Raw genomic sequence first — 18,928 nt, 5'->3', positions numbered from 1 at the left:
GGTTACATTTACAGAATACGCACTCTGACCACAATGCCCATCAGTTAGAAATTCTTACAACTCATTGAAGTGACAAAACCCTCGCCAAAATGGGCAAATATTTGCAAAGCATTTTATTAAAGAAGATGTCTGAATGGCCAGCATCCTCAGTCACTTGGAATGTAAATTAAAGCCATAACGAGGGCTGCCCTGGCGGCGCAGTGGTTGAGAGTACGCCTGCCGATGCAGGGGACACGGGTTTGTGCCCTGGTCCTGGAAGATCCCCCATGCCGCGGAGCGGCTGGGCCCGTGAGCCATGGCCGCTGAGCCTGCGCGTCTGGAGCCTGTGCTCTGCAAGGGGAGAGGCCACAGGAGTGAGAGGCCCGCGTACAGCAAAACAACAACAACAACAACAACAACAACAACAGAACATAACGAGATACCACTGCATACCCAATGAATTGTGGAAAATAGAAGTGCCAGAAACATGGTGTTGCTGAGCACCCGGAGCATGTTGGTTCTCAGAACTGCTAGTTGCGTGTTAAAGGGTGCAGCTGCCCTCAAAACAGTTCAGCAGTTCCTTCCATGTGTGAATGTGTATGTACTGGACCACCCAGCGATTCTACTCACAGAGATTCATCTAAAACCAATGAAAACAAAGACTTATGCATGAATCTTCCTAGAAACTTTAGTTGTCATAATCAAAACCTGGAAACAACTCAGTGTTCTTCAAGGAATGAATTAACAAATTACGATGGGGACGAACAGTGAAATACTACTCAGAAATAAAAAGAGATGAACAGCTAATATAGGCAACAGAATAGTCTAATCTCTAAATTATTATGTTGAGTGAAAGAAGCTGGCCACATGGCTACATATAAAATTCTAGAAAATGCAATGTAATATAGAGGTCATCAATCAATCAATTGTTTCTTTGGGCTGGGAGAGGAGAGAAAACTGATGAACAGAGGACTCAAGGGAAGCTTTTGGAACAGTGGAAACATTGTATCACTTTATTGTGGATACAAAACAATGTGAACTGTACACTTAAAATTGGTAACATTTGTTGTATGTCAGTTATACCTCAACTAATTATAACTGCCTTCCAGTTTTGTTTCAAATGTTAAAATGTCTGAATTAGTAATGACAACAACAGAAGTCAGGTGGGCAGGTGGTCCTCAGCCTGAGGGGCTGTGGAACTGGCTGCCTTCCCCTGATAACCAGGGTGGGTTAGGGAGTCACCAGGGTCAGTGGACCTTCTCTGCAACTCATCTGGGCTAACTAGTCCTTTTTGTGCCGTTCTGGCAATAACTCAGAATTTGAATAGCCAGAAACCGAAAAGGAGTTTTCAGTTCATTTCTTTACATTTTCCTCCTAAGGCAATATCAAGCCATCAAAAGCCATCAACCAGCTAGCTCTCACTTCTTTCCTTGATTCCACAGCCCTGAGTGGGGAGACCCCTGACTAGGGAGGAGCTTCATCTCTGCACTGTTAGAAACACTGAGAATTACCAAGACTGTGGCTTCTCCCCAAACATAGAGCAGAAGGGGTAGGGCCTGTTGATTAGTTCTTGCCTTTGTTTCTTTCTTTTGTGACCTTCCAAACTTTGGGGATGAACCCGCTTGCCAAGCTGTAAGAGTCTTTCGCTTTTTAGGATGAAGGGCCAACATACAGTAAGTGGACACATGTTCAGACTTTCCATGGGCAGGCTCGTGCTGTGGGCTTCCCCTTGCCCCTGCCCCTGGGTTGGGGGAAGCACCATCTAGACGGGTCCAGCCCTGCCTGGTGTGAGGATCCGTGTGCTGAGCAGACCTTGTCAATGGGCTGAGGACCTTGGGGCTCTGACTGAGCAGAGCTGAGAAGTTGGGACTGACACCTCCTCCTTGCTCTCTGCCCGCCCAGGGCCCCAGGCCACAGCGCCTCCAAATGCAGTTAGTGGACCTTCTCAAACTTGACATTCAAGGGCTGTGCTCCCAAGAGTTCTGGCCCAGCAGGCCTGCCACCGTCTTCCTGAGGTTGGATGGCTGAGCCAGTGCTGGATCCAGGGGCGACCGCCCTGAACCCTCAGCGGTTTTGGATGTAAGGACTCATCTTTAACATTGAAAGTGGGGGGAATCCCAAATAACAGTTTACCTTTAATTTCCCCATAAAGAAGCTGGGTGAACCGTCCATGCGACTTCTCTGATTACTTCTTACAGCCGCAGGGTGAGGTTATAATTACGTCAGTAGAAGAGGACACACATCGCCCTTCCCAGGCCAGCCCTCGGTGCCCAGCATCTTCCCACATAGCGGCGCCCCCTTCGGTGACCGTCCCAAGGAGAGGTCACTGCCTGCCCTCCTTCCAGCCCTAGAGGAGGAAAGGAAAACTGAACCAAAGGGAGAGACGTTTAACCATAGAATTTGAACAGGTCACTGGGGAAGTTTACTTTGGACAAAGGTTATTTTTCTCCCTTGAGATCCCATCTCTTTAATTTTTCTGTGCTCTAACAATTTCAGTTAAGAAGGTCCTTGGAAAAGTGATCCCGTGACCCTCTATTTCCATAATCGACCACCTTTATTTTACAAATATTCTTAAGTATTCTTGTCACTCTCACCGCAGGTCAGGCCTGCTGGCGGCTGCCTTTGTTAACATTCTCCTGTGAGCAGACACGTGGACACTCTCACAAGATAGCCATGCGACCCCTGGATTCCTTTAAGGCTCTGAAGCTGGCTCAGCTGGGCTTTGCCCTTGAGGGGACACCTATGAGGAGCTGGGTGGATGTACTTTATGGGAACGTGACAATTTATCCTCTCAGACCCCAAGGATGACAGCGAAACAAAGGTCCCCCATCAACACTGCTCGCTGGTGTTCAGAAAATGATGGTTCCCCAGAAGAAAGCCCCCGCTCGATGCTGGGGTGTTTGCAGGGCAATCTCTCAACCCACCAGGACTCTCCACTTAGCATCCAGCCGTAGCCACCCTGACCCTGACCACAAGCCAATCTTTGGGGAGTCCCAAAGGCCCCCCCGTCAGCTGTTCCCTTCCCATGATTGATAGCCTCCGCCTGGCAGCCCAGAGGGCACCTTGTTAGATCCCAGAACTGGGGCGGCTGCAGTGTGCAGAGATGGGGCAGCCCTGGGGTCGCCGGGCACAACTGCCACATTTATCTCTCAGGCCCTGGACCTGTCATCCAGTTGCCGTGGCATCAAGCATGTCCGCGGAACCGGCAGCACGTGAGGGAGAGGGAGTGAGGGCGCCTCACCCCGTCTCTCACCCTCAGCTCTGCCTGCTTCTGACACCACCTCCAGCCTCCTGCTTAGCCCTGGATTCTTACAGTACTGAACCTGTTGCTTTGCTTTGCTGAATGAGCACCTAGAGCTTAGAAGCGGGTGTTTTTGTTTAGTGTGATCCTAGATCCTAATTTTTGGCCTGGATCACTATTTGATGGTAATTGCATGATCTGACTTTTCCAGATAGCTGGACAGATGCTCATATACGATGTGTCCTTAGATTATTGAAACCCCCATGAGCCGTTACCACTGCTGATCTGTGAGCCCAGAGCAGCCGCTCCCCTCTGTGGGGTCTGGCCACACCACTTCTCTGCTTGTCACCGCACGGAAAGAATTTGCCACCTTCCACTCCCCATGTTACTAGCCTAAGAGGAAGCTGTTTTTTTCAAAACATGTATATTCTGGGGTTTCCAGAGAACAGGGGCCATGGGGCCAAAGGCAGAGGCTGCTGCTTCCTCTTGCTCTGCTCCCTCCTCTTGTCTGGGGGTGAGTGGCCTGGCCATCAGCAGACACCAAACGCACAGAAGACACAGCCCATCCTGTGCATCGTGGACTGTCTCATTCTGTCTTACTGATGTCTGGACGCCCCACTGCCTTCCCAGAGCAGGAAAGGGATGCCCTTTAATGTGGCAGCTGCTGACTCACTTCAACCAGGCAGCACCAGTGTCCTGGTCAAACCGAGGTTCTGGGCCAGGCCATCCTGTCGACTCTTAGCTGAGAGACATGGGTTAACCTCTCTCTCCCTGCTTTCCGGGCTATAGACTTGGGAAAAGATGTTTTCTGCCTCAGAGGGCTGTGAGGATTACGTGAGAAACTCAAAGTCCTCGAAACAACACTAATGCAGAGTAAGTCACAGCTTCTCTGAATGTTGCGATGGTTTTTTTCTTTTTCCTCTGTGGGGTAGGGGTTGCCTGGATGGAGGTGAACTTCGGCCTGTGGTTCATTTTCACTAAGCTTTCTTGTTATTTTCTTGCAAAATTCTTGCTTTTTATAAAAGATAGGTTTGCTGAGGTGCCTCTGGCCGCTCTGAGTCACCTGCTGCTGGGAGCTGTCTGAGAGGGTTTCTCCTGCTTCTAGGCAGTCTGGGTGTTGCTGTGTTAAAGGGGATGGAGGACCTATCTAGCTCCATGACCTGTTAAGGGACCATGGCATGAGATTTCAGGTGGTCCTATTTGTACGTCCAGGGTCCGTCACATCGTCACCTCTGTTCATTGCCCGGAAGAGACCAGAGTCACCCCGAGCTGGTGTCTGGGCCTTACCTGCTCTAGCCCCACCTACTCTACCTACCCCTTTATCCATGTGGGGCTCTCGTTGTCGCGATGTGTTTGTTATGTGATTATTATGATGTAAACATGCTCTCAAAATATAAATGAACAGAGTCTCCCCCCACCCCCAGCAGGAGGCTACAGCAGCGTGGAGTGTGGGGACCTCCTTCCCCCTGTCCCATCACAGACCTATGAACCCACGGGGTCTCGGTCAGGGCCCCACCTCCTGTCCCATAGATATTGGTGGGCGGGCACTGGCCACTCACAGCCAAGACCAAGTCAGAGACCCCAAAGAGGCCAGCTGTCAGTGTGCCCCTGAATGACCATCCGACCATCCACAGGCTGGGAGTCTGGCCACTGCAAGACCCTGCAGCATCCTGTGCTCAGATGTTACCGGTCTCTGTCTCCTCTTATCCCAGCACCCAGGTGAGATGGGGCTCAGCTGTCTTGTGATACCCGGAGGTCTCACACATACAATATATACATTTCTGTGTTAACAGTATGAAGGCAATTGCTTTCTAACCCGATCACCAGGGACAGCAAGGGTCAGCACTTTGGCTGTCTGTCCTGCTCTCGCCTGCTCCCATCTGCCTGGGGTGCTGGTGGCAGGGAACCCATCCTTCTGGTGTCTTGGGACAGGAAGGAGCTGCCCTGGGAGGAGGCCGTGCACCTCGACATTGTGGACCCCCAGCCTGAGGCTGTGATGGCAGAAACCTTGGGTCTGAGGCCCCGGGTGTATCTTGCAGTGGGAGGTGCTGTGTACTTGCTGCATCACAGCCCCACTGTACTGCCTCTGGCATCAGGCCCAACGAGCCCCTTCTCACCAGGACTCTGGGCTTGCACCTCCCTTGCTTTGGGCAGAGGGGCACCAGCAAACACTAGGAGAGGAGGGGCTGGTGAGCCTGGTGCCCTGGGCCTGTCCCCCATCCCCTCCACCAGTGCTCTGAGCCTGCACATGTGTAAACCTGGCCACCTCCAGGGGGAGGGAAGACCACACGGAGAGGGGCCAGCCGTGCCCGACATCCCCCTGACATTGCAGCTGAAAGACGCCCCACAGGCAGCCCGAGAGACACCAGGAGGAGAAGAATGTGCTTTGATCTGAGCCCCTGAGCGCTGCCGTGTTTGTTACACGGTGATGATGATGGCACAGTCCATCAAAACCAAGTTAGTGAGTCTCAGTGAGGCTGACAGACTGAAGTTTCAGTGATGTTTCTGTGGCCACTAAATAGAAATGGTGCATTAAAAAATCTTAATAACTTTGCAAAAGTTAATCTAAATTGTAATTGAATTATGTCTACTTTAACTGGATTTTATTTGATTTTGGCTACAAATTATAATAATGAGCAAAGAAAATTTAGACTACCTCAGTGCTTGGGAATGCCCAGGTCAGTCCTTTTTTTCTTTAATCACCAAAAGCCAAAAGGATTCTGAAGCTGTTACTGCATTCAGAAAGGCCGAGATCTCTCCAGTGTAGACAGGTTTTGATGGCAGGCCAGACTTGCAGCCAAAAGAATGAGAAAGTCTTTATTAATAATTATTGACAGCACCATTGCCTTAAAGACTTGATGATTTTTTTGTGTGTGTTTCTCTCACAAAATTGTCTTGGCTAAAACCAAGAATACTAAAAATATCTATCTGTCGTACCTGTCAATCTGCTACCAAGCTGAGGAACAGTGAGAAAACTCCTTAGTGTCTGGCAATTTTTAAGGCCTGGAGATTATGGCTCATCAATTTTTATCTTCTAATTGATATAAAAAATATACAATGAAGCTGCTAATTTATTTGCATTTCTAACTCTAACCCAATTAATTCAATTGAAACAAATGTCCACTGTGAAAGTAAATTGTCAGGATTTACATCATTAGCATTTTCTTGGAGTCATAACTGTAAAATGTGGTAACATGAGTGTGATAGGCTGGCGTTCGGGGATGCTGAGGGCCTGAAACTGTGGGCAGAGCAGTGGAGAGGTGCCCAGGGGATGGAACAGACGTCAGAGTTTCTCCTGAGCCCTCCGTGGGGCCCCATCTGCAGCATCCTGAGACTGGAGGAGATGTGCCTGGAATTCACCAGGACCAGAGAAAGCTTGTGTTCCCAGGAGCAAGGTAGTATGTCCTCGCAGTGGACTGGGTACCAGGAGGAGTCCTCGGATGGCATCACCCAGTAGAGATTAAAAACATGCTCTGAATGTTCAAGACACAGAGTAAAACGTGTAACTTACCTCAGGAGATGGGACATAAGTTACGTAATGAAAGTCATAACAGAAAGTCTAGATATAAAAAAACATGATATCTGAGCTGAAAAATGCACAGAATGGGATGAAAAGCAGAGTCCTATTAGAAGAAAAGTTTGAAGAAAAGTTGAGTGAACTTGAAAACAGCAATAGGAAGTATTTTTACTGGAAAAACAGAGCATCAATAAGTGGGAAATATTAAATAGCTTAAATGCATGTATGTGATGATGTGGTGGGTCACAAGATATTTTAAAACTTATGGCTGCAAATTTTCCAGACTTGACAAAAAAAATGTAAACCCCCAGGTGAAGGAAACTCAGTAAACACCACACACGGACATGAAGAGGACTTCCCCTCATGACTTCATAACCAGACTGCTGACCCCTGAGAAGGAGTCTTTAAAGCAGCCAGAAGGAAGAGATGCATAGGGAGGGTGGGAGGGAGATGCAAGAGGGAGGAGGTGTGAGGATATGTGTAAATGTATAGCTGATTCACTATGTTATAAAGCCGAAACTAACACACCATTGTAAAACAATTATACTCCAATAAAGATGTTAAAAAAAAAAAAAAGCAACGGAAAACAGCCAGCAGACAAGGGGTGATGCCCTCTCAGGTGTTCAAAGAAAAAGAAACTGTCAGCTGAGAACGTTTATTTCAGAAGTGACAGTGATGAATTGCAACTGTGAGACCACCTCATGACAGAGGCACGAGGAAAGGGGCTAACTGAGGAAACTTTGGAAGTGAGTTATCTGCAGGGCTAAGTGCAAAATAAACTACACAAGCACTGTTCTCTAGTCAATAAAGGTGTTTCCACAGGAGGGGAAGTTGACAGTCAGGACGCTGCTGCATGTGCTGGAATTTAACAATCAATTAAATAGATGGCAGGTGCTGGGTCCAAGTCCTGCTGGGGTGGAGGCTACAGGTGAAACTAACACAATATTGTAAATCAACTATACTTCAACTAAAAATTTTAAAAATGTAGTTTAGTTACCAATAATGTGTCAATATTGGTTCATTAATGATAACAAATACACCATAGAATGGAAGATGTTATTAGTATGAGAACCTAGGTGTGAGCTATATGAGAACTCTCTCTACCATCTTCACAATTTTTTGTTGGTCTAAAATTATTCTAAAGTAAAACATTTATTTAAAAGCAAAAGGAAGTGGACTCCCACTTCCTACCAACCAGGAATGACATGGAGTGGATTTACCCTTATACATAAAGAAAATACAGACAAGTTTTCAAAACACAGTGAAGCATGATGAAGAACACTGACCCCTGAGATACTGGAAAAAAGTGGGGTGAGCCCAGGGTCGTGAGCTTACTGTCTAGACAGAGTTTCTGTGTGCAGCACAGGGAGGGGAGCCCAGGCAGAGCTCACTGCACTTGTCGAGTGGAAGAGATGGACATGAGAGTTTGGCAGGTGGAGACCAGGAGACCAGAGAGCAGAGAGGAGAGAGGGTTGGAGAGAAAGTGAGGGAGAGAGGGTGAGAGAGCACTGTTCAGACATTGGGAGTCATCCTTGAGTAGCACAATGATAACAAAGGGAATAATGATAAACCCACATGCCTAAGGAACTATCCCAGTGAAGACTGGGGATAAGAACACCCAAAGGATTAGAGGGCATGGTGATCCCTGAGACATGGGATGCTCCTGCCAGTCAGAGAGGAGAGCCTCCAACTCTACAAGACATGGAACTGAGGCCTCAGTGCAGAACTCACACCAGCGGGGAACACTTGGACCCCAACCAAGCACTCCTCCAGTCCTTCCTAACACATCTTAAAAGGAGACTCAAAGGGTAAAGCTTTCAGAGGAATTTAATATGGTCCCACAACTAAGTGTAAGAAGATTTTTACCAATACAGAAATACCCAGCATCTAACAATCTAAAACTCACATTCTCAACATTCAATAAAACAAATTACCAGGCATGCAAAGAAGCAGAAAATTGCAACCTATAATGAGGAGAAAAATTAATCATTTGAAACCAAAAGAGAACAAAGATGTGAGATTTAGCAGACAAGGATATTAAGCATTCCAAGTTACAGCTGCAGTCCAGTTGTTCAAAAAGTCAAGGAGAGATATGGATGATACAAAAATGACTCCAATGAACCTGCTAGATGGGAAGAATACAAAGTCTAAGATGAAAAACACAGAGTGGGATCAACAGCAGATTAGTTCTTTCAGAAGAAAATGTTAGTGAACTTGAAGACAGCAACTGAAACTATCAAAAATGAAACATAGATGATAAAAATAATTTTAAGATAATGAGAGTAGCAGAGCATTAGTGAACCCTGGAACACATTCGAGCAGCCTGGTATACAAGGAATACTAGCCTAACATGCAAGCCTGAGGTACTTGGAGCCCATGAAGGAGAAAGGAATTGGGGGTATAACAAGTATTTTAAGAAACTGTTCACCAAAATTTTCCAAATGTAAAGAAAAGTATAAACATGTACTTCTAACAAGCTCAGCAGACTACAATCATAAGAAACCTGCGGGGAGCACAAAGGCTCATCAAAATCAAATCTCAACAGCAGTGATAAAGATAAAACCTTAAGAGCAGCCAACAAATAAGACAAACTGTGTACAAAGAAACCAAGATAAGGAGACTGCAAAGTTCTCACTGGAAACAGTGTAAGTCAGAAGACAGTGAAGCAATATCTTTAAAGTTTTGAAAGAAAAACAGATCAACCTAGAATTCTATACCAAGCAAAACTGTCTTTCAAAATAAAAGTGAAATAAAGCTTCAGACATACCAAAGTTGAAAAATTCACTACCAGCAGACATGAAATGCAAAAATAAGTTAAAGGAAGGTCTTTAGACAGTAGAAAATTATAACAGATGGGAAGGTGTGTCTACACAAAGGGCGAGGAACACTGGAAATGGTAACTATATTGTCAATATGTAAGATTTTTTCTTGTTATTTATATCTCTTGAAAAAGTAGTTGTCTATCAAAACCAAAATAATGGTAACGTGTGGCGTTAATGGGTAAGAGTAAAAGACATGAAAACAATAGAACAAAGTTTGAAAGGCAAGGAATGGAAGGTTCTTATTTATACAGTAAGTGGCATAATATAATCTGAAGGTAGACTGTAATAAGGTAAACTGTATCCTAAAAACTCTAAAGACCAAAGCCAAAGTGAAATACTAAAAGCTGTAGCTAATAAGAGAAAAAAAGGTAGAATAGATAATAAAAATTTAATTAATCCAAAAAAAGGCATAAAAAGAAAAAGCGAGCACATAACAGATGGGACAGAAAAAAACCGATAGGATGTGATAGATTTAAACCTAATTATATTGATAATCATCTTAAACATAAATGGTCTAAATTCTCTAATTAAAATGCAATAATTATAAGATTAGATTAAAAAAGAAAGACTCAAGTGTGTGCACCCTAGAAGAAACCATTTTAAATACAGAGACACATATAGGTTAAAACTTAAAGTGTGTAGAAACTATACCATGATAAGAATTTGAAAAATTAACATTGCAGTGGCTAGAGTATATCAGACCAAGTAGATTTCAGAGCAAGAAACGTTACTAATTCATGACAGAGGTATGATTTTATCAGAAGGGTGTAATACTCCTAAATGTGTGTATATAACAGTTCTTCAAAATAGCAACTAACTAATAGTAACTGAAAAAGTAGACAAACCCACAAATATTGTACAAAGCCTTCAGTGCACCTCTCTCAATAATTGGTAGTAGAAACAGACAGATTATTTGTAGGGATATAGAAGATCTGAGAATATACTATAATTTAATTTCCCTAATTTACATATATAGAGCATGTCACAAAACAATAGCAGAATATACCTTCTTCTCAAACACACAAAGCATTTACCAAGATAGAACCACACTGTAGGCCATATAACAAGTATTAATAATTTAAAAATCGTTCAGATACAGAATATCTTCTCTGCTCACAATGGAATGAATTTGGAAATCTATAGCAGAATTAATTCTCAAAAATTCCCTATATTTAGATAGTAAATGACAGACGTCCACGTAGCCCATGGGCTAAAGAAGTAATCAAGAGGGAAATCAGGAAGTATTTTTAACTGGAAGAAAGTAAAGCTGCAACATGGCCACAACAAATCTGAGGGATGAAGCAAAGTGGTAGTTAGAGGGTCATTAGATTAGATGCCCAAGTGAAATAAAAGGAGGCCCCAAATCAATGAGGTTGGACTTCACAGTAAGAAATGAGAAAAAGAACAAATTAAGTCAAAAGTAAGTAGAAGAAATGAAATAAGCAGAGAGGAAATCAGCATAATAAGAAACAGAAAAATAGTGGAGAAATTTAAATGAAACCAAGAGGGGTTCCTTGAGAAGATCAATAAAATTGATAAATTTTTGCCTGATTGCTTAGGAAGAAAAAGAGACACATGCTTGGTATCAGGAATGAGAAAGGTTACATTACTATAGATCCTACAGATGTTAACAGAGCAAGAAGGGAATATTATAAAACAATTTCTTCCAATAAAGTTTACAACTTAGATAAAATAGAAAAAAAATCCTTGAAAGTCACACACTACCAAATCTCATTCAAGAATAGACAACCTGAATAGCCCTAAGAAAAGTAAACTTCTGATCCAGATGGCTTCACACTTAGATTCTACCAGGGATTTAAGGAAGAAATAATACCAGTGCTACAAAAACTCTCAGAGAAAAATGAAGAGGAAAGAATACTTTTGAACTTGTTCTATGAGACCAGCAATAATCTGACGCAAAAATCTGACAAAGATATTATAAGCAGATAGAACCACAGACCCATAGCCCTCATGAATGTAGAGGCAAAAATTCTAAACATAATTTTAGCAAATTGAATCCAGCAATATATAAAAAGAATAATACATTCCAAAAAGTGATGCGCATTCCAGGAATTTGTTTGGCTTAACATTAAAAAATTAGTAGATGTAATTCGTCATATTGACAAACTATGAAAGAAAAAAATATGATCATCTGAATACATGCCGAACATTTTTTTTTTTTTTTTACAAAAAGCAACAGCAATTCCTGATGAAAACTCTCAGCAAACCTAGGAATGGAAGGAAACTACCTCAAACTGATAAAGGTTATAAGTGAAAATAAATGTAAAAAAACAGCAGAACAAAAAACTGTAATTAACATATTAAATGGTGCAATACTAAATACTTTCTCCCTAAGATCAGTAAGGAGAAAAGGATGTTCTCTTTCGTTACTTCTATTCAACATTGTAGTGGACAATCTAACCAGTGCAGTACATTTAAGAAACAAACGAAACAGACAAAGGCATCCAGATTGGAAGTGATGAGGAAAACTGTTTTTTTTCTCAACTGACATAACCACCTATGTAAGAGATCTTATGAAATGTACAAATAAGCTACATAAACTCATAAATAACTTAGCAGATTGCAGGATACAACATCAGTGTACAAATATCAACTGTTATTCTATATCCTTGCGATAAACTATTGAAATTAAAGTAAAAAAATTATAATCGCATATGACCAAAATGTGTAAGACCTACTAAAAACTACAAAACATTGATCAGATAAATTAAGAAACACCTAAACAAATGGAGAGATATATTATGTTCATGGGTCCAAGGATCCAATATTGCTACTAGCAGGCTTTTATAATATTTTTGTACAAATTGACAAAATTATTCTAAAATTAATTTGCAATTCCCAAACGCTTTGAAACATCAAAACAACTTTGAAAGTGAAGGACAAAGAGGACTAATACTAACTTACTTCAAGACCTAATGCTACAATAACCAAGGGAGTGATTGGCAGCAAGTTAGACAAGATAAATGGAACGGAATAGAGTCCAGAAAATGACAATGACATACGTGAAGAGCTGGGTTTCAACAGCCATGCAAAGGCAATTTAGCAGAGAAAGGATAGACTTCTTAAGAAACGGGGCTGAAACAATTGGATATCCACATGCAAAAACTGAACTTTGATCCATACATCATACAGAAATGGATTATAGACTTAGACGTAAAGGCTAAAACTATAAAAATTTTTAGAAGGAATCATAGGAGAGAATCTTTGTGACTTTGAGTTAGGCAAAGATTTCCTAACTATGAGATCCAAAGCCTGGTCTATAAAAGTAAAAATTTGAAGAATTTGACTTCATAAAAATTAAAAGATCTGTTCTTTGAAAGAAACTGATAGCCTCATGAAAAGGCAAGCCATTGACTGAGAAAAACATTTGCTAATCTTATATTGACCAGAATATGTAAATAACTCTCAAAACTCAGGAAAATGAAAACCACCTGATTAAAAAAAGGACAAGGGCTTCCCTGGTGGTGCAGTGGTTTAGCGTCCTCCTGCTGATGCAGGGGACGCGGGTTCGTGCCCCGGTCCGGGAAGATCCCACATGGCGCGGAGCGGCTGGGCCCGTGAGCCATGGCCGCTGACCTGCGTGTCTGGAGCCTGTGCTCCGCAACGGGAGAGGCCACAGCAGTGACAGGCCCGCGTACCAAAAAAAAAAAAAGAAAAAAAAGAAAAAAAAAAGGACAAAAGACTTGAATAGAGCTTCACCATAGAAGATGTATAAACAGCAAATAAGCACACGATCAGATGATCAGCATCATTAGGTATTAAGGAAATGCAGTTTGAAACCACTATGAGATGCCATTAAACCTCTGTTAGATGACTAGGCATCAAAAGTCCCCTCCGCCATGTGCTGTCCGGAAAGAGAGGAGGATGAGGCAGAATGTGCCATGTGACTGCCCATCTGGAGTTACATCAGTGTGTACGAGGCACAAGGTGCTGTCCTCTGTGGCTCTCTAAGGCAGTCCTTTCTGCCTCTATTTGCTTCACACGTTTCACACGTATTTAATATATAATTTCCCGTCCTGCTGACCTATCAACGGGCAGCTTGTGTCTCAGCCTTCGGCACAAGCCACGTCACACGGGCGGCCAGCAGGCAGTGGTGTCCCTAGACGGTCCTGTCCAAATATATATATATATTTTGGCGGTACGCGGGCCTCTCACTGTTGTGGCCTCTTCCGTTGCAGAGCACAGGCTCCGGACGCGCAGGCTCAGTGGCCATGGCTCATGGGCCCAGCCGCTCCGTGGCATGTGGGATCTTCCCGGACCGGGGCACGAACCCGCGTCCCCTGCATCGGCAGGAGGACCCCCAACCACTGCGCCACCAGGGAAGCCCGCCAAAGCATATTTTTTAAAGAGAGCAGCCACATCTCTCCTTGAACGGAAAGGGCAATGGCACTGCATCAGAGAAGACTGCAGAAAGAGAAACACATTTAACGATGTCTATGTGTTTCAAATTCATCTCTTGCACAGCAGAACTTAGAGCTACCAAGCCCATCTCAGCCCATGAAAACGAACCTCTTAATATGATAACTATTGGTAACAATTTTATATCAATGTTTTGTGCTTTTGTTGAATTTTTAATTTTATTATGTTTTGTTTTCTATCAACCAGGTGAGATTTCTTTGAAGGTCTGATATGGTTATTTCCTTTTTCATCTTATATCACATAATAATTTATGAATTAATGAGATAATCAAATGAAGACAGTTTTTTTTCTATGGATTTAAATGCTTGGCCATGACGTGTTAAAAAATAAAGAGCTGAATTTATTTATCTAAGTGCATTTACGGATCCTCTAAGATTTTATATACATCAGTCATAGATGCCAAGTTATAGCACAATGATTAGTGTAAGAAAGGTGACACATTAATTTTTTTACCTGAAGAGTCACATTATTTTTTAAATTGTCATTAAAAACACCTGACATAAAATACACAGTCTTAACCACTTTAAAGCATACAGTTCAGTAGTGTTAAGTATATTCACATTGATGTGCAAATAGGTTTTTTTAAGACACTGAACAAACAACTGGCTATCATCTGATTCAGCCATTCTATTCCTGTGTACTTACCCAAGAGAAAAGACAACCTACGTTATTTATTACAAAGACTTGAACACAAGTGTTCATAGTAGCTTTATCTATGATAGTTAATAATCAGAAAGAACCTAAATGTCCTTCAACACGTGACTGGATAAACACTGGTACATCTGTTCAATGGAAAACTACTAAGTGACAGAAAGGGGAAAAAACAAACTATTGAGACACACAACTGCAGGGATGAGTCTCAGAATTATGATGCCAAGTGAGCCAGTCCGGACAAAGATGAATACATAATGTACTGTCCTGTGTTATAAAATTAGAAAAAATGCAAGCATCTCTGGAGACAAAGCAGATTAGCGACAGCCTAGGAGCAAGGATACTTACAAAGTACAATTTTGAGGCGATGGGTATGGTTATTATTTTGATAGATTTGGTGGTTATTTTCTTAATGGGGTACATGGTAAACATTAGAGAAACCATTAAAAAGAAACCAGTCTGATTCATACACCACTTACAAACCTAACACAGATGTAATACACAAACACGTGCACAGTGCGTTTGAGCAGAATTTCAAAGAAATTGCATCGTAAATGAAGAATTGATGGGATTCATCATCAGAATTTTCTCCTACGGCCTGGCTGACTGAGGGATTCAGCCCACTTTCACGTGAGACAGATTCCTGGGACATGGGACCATTACACTTGCTGCAACTTTGTACCTTTTTTTTTTTTTTTATAGTAGTGTGTATCTGTTAATCCCAAACTCCTAATTTATGCCTCCCCCCCTTTCCCCTTTGGTAACTATAAGATTGTTTTCTATGTCTCTGAGTCTGTTTCTGTTTTGTAAATAAGTTCATTTGTGTCATTTTTTTTTTAGATTCCACAAATAAGTGAAATCATATGCTATTTGTCTTTCTCTGTCTAACGACTTTGTGCCTTTTTAAATGGTAGAAAGCAACCCTCAAGTGACTGAACAAGTCCCACAATCCTGAGACTGAAGGAAGCTGGGTCCCAGGTGGTGACGTCACTGTGTCCTCTTGGTGACAAGCTCACATTTGCAGACGGGGGTGGTGGTGTCTGTGTGGTTCCTGCCCCGCTTTCTCTCCTTACTGCTGCCTCCCTTGACAGTTAGCAACACTAACTTCCGTGGCACATCTAATGCTCTCTTCTATCTTAGTTTATTCCTCCCTGCACACTTGGTTATAAAATATGTTCTTTACAGTATAACTGAACTTCGTTTCTGTTGTCCATCCAAGATGTTTCCACTCTGCTACGGGGTGTCTGTGGCCCACAGAACCCATGAGAACTGGTCTATCTGGGATGGGGTGGAGGCACCGGGAGGCTGGGCCACAGGAACGCTACCATCTGCTGATGGTGCAAAAGAAACACGTGAGTCACTGTGGCTCCGTCTCAGTCCGTGTTCCGCATCACAGGTAGCAAGGGAGCTGTGGGGTGTTTGAGCTCCACACCCTGGACCCGATGGGGCGGGGAACCCCCCCCCCACCCCAGACAGAGTCTCAGCGTGGCCACAGTCCCAGCCTGCCAGCTGACTGGCATCCAGTTTCCAATGAGGCTGAAACTCAGGGCAGGACTGTCCAGTCAGCAGTGTCACAATGTGCCCTAAGTCTCTGCATTCTGTGTCCCAGCAAATGGCTTTTCAAAGAGGGCAGTCTGCCCTCGGTCACTTAGCTGTCCACTTCAGAGCTGATGCCAAGGTCTGCGGCCACCGGGCGCTGAGCACATCTCCCCAGCCCTGGTGGGAGGGCTTCCCAGAGGGCTTTGGAAGTGGGGCCTGTCATTCAGGGATCCTGTCAGTCAGATAGGCAGTGATGCTCTCCAGGTCCTAGGGTACAGCATCTAAGGGGTCCCCTTCTCCTACTACTGCAGCAGATAACGATGATAAATGTAGGAGTTGTCCTAGTTTGTGTTTCTATGGCAAAAAGCCATAGACTGTGGCTGACACAGCAAATGTTGATTTCTCACAGTCCTGGATGCTGGGAAGGCCAAGACCAAGGCGCCGGCTGATTTGGTATCTGGTGTGGACCCCCTTCCAGGTTGCAGACTGCTGACTTCTCCTCGTGTCCTCACAGGGTGGAGAGCGGACAGCAGTAGTAAACTCTCTCCTTGTGAAAGCCCATTCATGTGGATCCACCCTCATCATCCGCAAAGACCCCAGCTCCCACCACATCCGGGCTAGGAGTTCAACATATGCATTTGGGAGGACACAAACATTCAGTCCGTAACATGAATGTTTAAGACATTTATATATTGATAAAAGGACAAACTCGAGTGCATGAAAATATGGCACTGAGCTGTGATAACTAAAAATGACATACAGTGATCATATTTTCAGACAATTTGATGTTAGGAATAGAAGCACTGACCACTCACGTTTTTATTGGGTACCCAACTCTTACCTGACACTGTAACTCTATTAATGAGAAATGATATATGGGAACTTTAAATTCTGTGACTCAGCTTCCAAAGAAGGAGATACAGCTCAGGAAGACAGATCGAGCTTGAGTAAAAGAATAAACACAAAATAAAAGGAGACTCTTTTCTGGGCCTCCGTGCAGCCCTCAGAACCTTGTCTGTGGGATCTCTGTTTGTGGTCCTTCATCGGGATGACATTTATGTTCTGAGCCTGGTGGCCTCTTTGACATCACATGATTCCCAGCATCACTGAATTCGTCAAGGTTGCCCAGCATACAAATCAGGAAAATTGTCCGCTAAGTGTTAGAAAGAATTTTGAATGACAGGTAGAATCTTTTTTTTTTTTAACACCTTTATTGGAGTATAATTGCTTTACAATGGTGTGTTAGCTTCTGCCTTATAACAAAGAGAATCAGCTGTACATATACATATATCCCCATATCTCTTCCCTCTTGCATCTCCCTCCCTCCCACCCTCCCTATCCCACCCCTCTAGGTGGTCACAAAGCACCGAGCTGATCTCCCTGGGCTATGCGGCTGCTTCCCACTAGCCATCTATTTTACGTTTGGTAGTGTATATATGTCCATGCCACTCTCTCACTTCGTCCCAGCTTACCCTTCCCCCTCCCCGTGCCCTCAAGTCCATTCTCTACGTCTGTGTCTTTATTCCTGTCCTGCCCCTAGGTTCTTCAGAACCATTCGACAGGTCAAATACAATTAACAGACAGATCCCTTTCCCAGTCAGTCTCATTCTGTGTTCAGATGTTTCTTTGGTGGGTGTTTTCCTCTCTTGAACACTGAGCACCTGAGACCAGGGGCGGGGCGGAGAGGTTCACTCCCCGGTCAGACAAAGAAGCAAACCCTCTGGAAGTGGGTCCTTTGGGTGAGAGAGGAGAATACCTTCCAGCAGACTGTCTGTGGAATCTAAAGTCTTGCTAGTTATGCACTTTTCCAACTGAACGGCCACTTGAGTAGATTCAGTGACCTTCCTGTGACCCCCTCAGCAGAAGCATCTCCCAGGCTTCCAGGGGCGACAGGTGACGGCGGTTGGCGCTGAGACCACAGAGTCCCTTTCTCACTTGGGATGTGCTCAGTGCATTTCCTACTGGATGCCCTTTGTTCTAATTTCTTAACCCTGCCCTGGGAATTAAGAGCATTTCTTCCTTTTATAAAGCCAGTAACCATCCCGAGGCCAGCAGGGGGACGTGCTGGTGTCTCCCCTCCGGCTCCTGGCTGCAAAAGGCAGGTGTCCTGGCCTCCGCTCTGCAATTGCCCGAGACCGTGCACCTGGGCTGACGTCTCTATTCTTCTGTCTGACAAATCTGTGCACCGGCTTGTAAAAAATCAATACTGTTTTTCCCTGGTACTTTCTGCACAGGTGAGTTGATGGATTATCTCGTCTTCCCCTGCACCCCCCAATTTTGTTATCACTTTGTTTCTCTTGCTTTAGGGTTGAGCATCTGATAACATCTCCAGTGGGATGACACCAAAAGAGTTTCCACGACCTTATCCCCTGGCAATCGTGTCCCTGGTGACTGAGTGCCGGCCGAGGCTACAATGCAGGGTCCGTATCATCCAGGATCTCCCAGCCGATTGATGAGGCGTGTTCTGGAGCCAATAAGAGCAAGCAGCTGTCGCTGGGCTTTTCTGCCAAAGGTGACCCTGTGCACCGTTCTATTACCTACGTTTAAGAAGACATAGCTCTATTATATCAAGCTGCCTTTGAACGTGGTTTACGCCTCCTGTGATGGCATGGGGGATGGGGTGCTGAAAGCAAAGAAGCTGCAAGAATCTGTCACAAAAGGAGCCGCTTATCTGGCAGGGAGATCATATTAGTTAGAAAAATCGGGGCTTTCCCTGCTCTAGGTAATTTGTGACTGTCT

Source organism: Lipotes vexillifer, unplaced genomic scaffold (assembly GCF_000442215.2).
Source record: "Lipotes vexillifer unplaced genomic scaffold, Lipotes_vexillifer_v1.1 scaffold1063, whole genome shotgun sequence".
Classification (NCBI taxonomy): Eukaryota; Metazoa; Chordata; class Mammalia; order Artiodactyla; family Lipotidae; genus Lipotes; species Lipotes vexillifer.
This window is presented reverse-complemented; position numbering follows the sequence as displayed.